The 4,114-nt window shown below is 40.7% G+C and overlaps 1 protein-coding gene across 1 annotated transcript in view; it reads right to left on the minus strand.

The window, feature by feature from the left end:
* The window catches only part of LOC105540194 (HLA class I histocompatibility antigen, B-67 alpha chain-like), a 112,340-nt gene that overhangs the window by 71,646 nt on the left and 36,580 nt on the right, over positions 1 to 4,114 (minus strand).

Here is a 4,114-nt window from a genome sequence, read left to right on the forward strand (position 1 = left end):
TCTGCGCCTCCGCAATGCAGACAAGGCTCTGGGAGCCTGAGACCCTGAGAGCCACTCCCGGGACCTGGGACTTCGTCCTGATCCCTCTTCTCCTACACCAAGCCTCTTTGTCACACTGTCTGCCTGAGTCCTGGACAAGGATCTGTCTGTGGAAACCAGGGAGAGACCCCCCAGGCTGCGCCCAGCCCCTTCCCCTTCCCTACTCGTCCTGGAATCACCGTCCCTGAACTGGACTCCCTGCCTCCCACTCCTTACCTCTCCCCTTGGACCTTTGTACAGTGGAACTCACCACAGGAAACTTCATGCCAGAGAGTGAGCTCGCCCTGGGAATGGAGGTGTAGAGACAGGGGTTTTCTCTCTAAGCCTGGTGAAGTTTTGTCTGAAGGCACCACATAGAGATTCTCATAGAGATGAAGTTTCCTTTTTGTTTATTAATACAGTAGGTAGCACAATATTGGTAATCCCTGAATGATTAGAAATCCAATTTGTAAAAGACCTGTGTCAAAACAGCATTACAAAGCTCCTAAGTTTTACTTTCCCAGACTATGGATCTGTGACTGAGTTGTTGCATTTAAAATTACGTTCATTCCCTAGTCCTAGTTTCTCTGTGTGAGTCCAGAACATCTCCTGAATACAAAGAAGCAGGGTTTGTTACTGTCTCTTGCAACCCGGAGGCTGTAGTCATCACCTCAAAGTTGCGAGTGCTCCATGCAGTCCCAATGCTCTTCACCGACGCTCAAACACTGCCTGTTTTCCTGAACTATGCACATCTAAGCAGTGTGCATATTTTATCTGGACACTTGGTATTTTTGTAATTCTTTTTTTTTTTAATCGTAAGGAGCCAATTAGTTTTTAGGAAGTCCAACAAAATGTATTGAATACTGAATGCAAAGACCCCGCTGCTAGGCTCTTCCACTGCTTTAGAATTCTTTCCTCTCTCCTTTTCCTCACCTCCTGCTTCTCCAGCCCTTCTCTCTGCCCCTCTCATCCTCACACCTCCCCCTTAGTCCCCGCTACCCTGTCACTCCTGAATTGTGGCACTAACACTGTCCCTCACCTCCTGCCCATGTCTGTTCTCCCCACAGTGCTCAGCGGTCCTGCTAACGTGAGCAAGGTCGCGTCATTTCTTCACTTACTATGGCTGGATTTTGGTTTATCTTTTTGCTAAATGTTTTCAATTTGTCTCCTATCTTTTTGTTTCTGTTCCTCCTTTGCTACTTTCTTATGTGTCAAATAAACAGGTTTTAGTTTATGGTTTTAATTTTCCTAGTGGCTTTTAGCTATATTTCTTTACACTAGTTTTTTATTGTTGTAAGAATGGAAACCCGATGCCTTGACTTTTCACGGTGAAGTTCAGGTTCTATTAAACTGCATCTGGCAAAATAAAGGATACTTGTAACAGTGTAGTTTCATTTAACCTACCATTATGCTATTATTGCTTTATATATTACATCAATCTATATTATAAACTCAGTGATACAGTGTAATACTTTTTGTTTTAGACAAGCAGCCATATGTCTTCAGGAAATTAAGAAAATGAGTGTGAATGTGACATGTGTATGTGCATCATTTCTGTTGTTAATTGTTCCTTTCTGTGTATCTGGGTCACCATCTAGTATCATTTCCCTTCACCTTGAAGAATTTCCTTTAAAATTAAAATTCCCTTCACTCTGAAGAATTTCCTTTAAAATTAAATGAGTTTATGGTTTTGATGATCTAAAAATATCTTTATTTTTGCCTCCCCCCGCCTTTTTACGTGTAATAAAATTCACCAGTTTTAGCTGCGGTTTTTGGTGAATATTGGTAATTATTTATAGTCATGTAACTACCACACTGCCCGGTACAGAAACACCGAATGCAGAGAACCCCCTGCTAGGCTCCTCTACTGCTTTGGAGTCCTTTCCCCTGCTCCTTGTCCTCAGCTCCTGCTTCCCCAGCCCTTCTCTCTGCCCTCATCCCTCACACCCTCCTCTCCCCTTAGTTTCCACCACCCAGTCACTCCTGAGCTGTGGCACTGTAGAGAACAGTTTCTTTTCCCTAAAAACCTTCTTTATGCCCCTTTCTATTTAATTCTTGCCTCCCACCCTCACCCCTTCCCTTCACTCAACCACCACTCTGTTTTCTGTCACTGCAATAGTGAAATTTCTAGAATTTAATGGACATGCAGTCATATGTTGTATAGTCCTTCGTTTGATCTCTCCCTTAGCATAACGATGTTTGAGATGATGCCATTCACTCATTTTTGTTGGTGAGCAGCTGCTGAGTATTGCTGGAATCCCAGTTTATGCATTGGTTTCTCTATTCTCTAGTTGATTGACATGTGGATTCCTCCAGCTAGGGTTTGTTATTAATGAAGCCACTAGAAATAACTGCTTACAAGTGTGGTCTTACATTTTTATTTCTTTAGGATAAATACATATTTGTGGAATTGCTGGGTCATGTGGTAATAGATGGACAACTGTATAAGAAGTTGCCATACTGCTTTACAAATTGGCTGCCACATTTTTTGCATTCCTACCAGCAATATCAGACATTCTTATTTTTTCCATATTCTTGACAGTATTTAGACTTATCCTATGTCTTTTTAACTTTACCTATTCTGAGTGATGTGTGACGGCTTCTCATTGTGGTTTTAACTTGCACTTCCTAGATGACTAGTATTGTTTTCTATGTTTTCATGTTTATCTGAGTGACTTATTACATATATTTTATGAATTATTTTGCAAATTCAATGATTAATTCCAAAGACTTTTTCATAATCTCCTAGTGTTTTCTACATATGCAATGAAGATGGTGACAAAGAAAGACTATTGTTTCTTCCTTTCCTATCTATTGATCTTTTTTCTTTTAAAATTATTTTTATTTGGTAGACATGAGGTCTCACTATCAGGCTGGTCTCCAACTCCTGAACTCAAGTGATAATCCCACCTCAGCCTCCCAAAATGCAGGGATTACAGGCATGAGCACCATGCCCAGTCCTTCTATTGGTCTCATTTCATTTCATTTCATGTAAAAGAGTTCAACCATTGTGGAGGATGGTGTGACCATTCCTCAAAGATCTAGAACCAGAAATACTATTTGACCCAGCAACCCCATTACTGGGTATACATCCAAAGGAATATGAATCATTCTACTATAAAGACACATGCACATGTATGTTTATTGAAGCACTATATTCAATAGCAAAGACATGGAACCAACCCACATGCCCATCAATGATAGTCTAGGTAAAGAAAATGTGGTAGATATACACCATGGAATACTACACAGTCATAAAAAGGAATGAGTTCATGTCCTTTGCAGAAACATGGATGAAGCTGGAAGTCATCATCCTCAGCAAACTAACATGGGAACAGAAAACCTAACATCACATTTTCTCACTCCTGAGTGGGAGTTGAACAATGAGAACACATGGACACAGTGAGAGGAACAACACACACCAGGGCCTGTTGGGGAGTCAGGGGTGAGAGGAGGGAATTTAGAGGACGGTGAATGGGTGCAGCAAACCACCGTGGCAGACTACACGTATGTAACAAACCTGCACATTCTGCACATGTATCCTGGAACTTAAAGTACAATAAAATAAATTAAATAAAAAAAGAAAGTGCATGTCTTACATGTACACATATGTTTATTGAAGCACTATTCACAATAGCAAAGACTTGGAATCAACTTAAATGCCCATCAAAGGTAGACTGGATAAAGAAAATGTGACACATATACACTGTAGAATACTATACAGCCATAAAAAGAATGAGATTATGTCCTTTGCAGGAACATGGATGGATTTGGAGGCATTTATTCTTAGCAAACTAACGCAGGAACAGAAAACTATATACCACATGTTCTCACTTATAAATTGGAGCTAAATGATGAGAATACATGGGCACGTAGAGGGGAACAACACACACTGGGGTCCACTTGAGGGTGGAGGGTGGGAGGAGGGAGAGAATCAGGAAAAATAGCTAATGGGTACTAAGGCTTAATACTTGGGTGGGTACTAATGGGTATAGAAATAATCTGTACAACAAAACCCCATGACACAAGTTTACCTATATAACAAACCTGCACATGTGCCCCGTAACTAAAAATAAAAGTTAAATTAAAACAGACA

This window comes from Mandrillus leucophaeus, unplaced genomic scaffold (assembly GCF_000951045.1).
Source record: "Mandrillus leucophaeus isolate KB7577 unplaced genomic scaffold, Mleu.le_1.0 Scaffold1048, whole genome shotgun sequence".
Taxonomy (NCBI): domain Eukaryota; kingdom Metazoa; phylum Chordata; class Mammalia; order Primates; family Cercopithecidae; genus Mandrillus; species Mandrillus leucophaeus.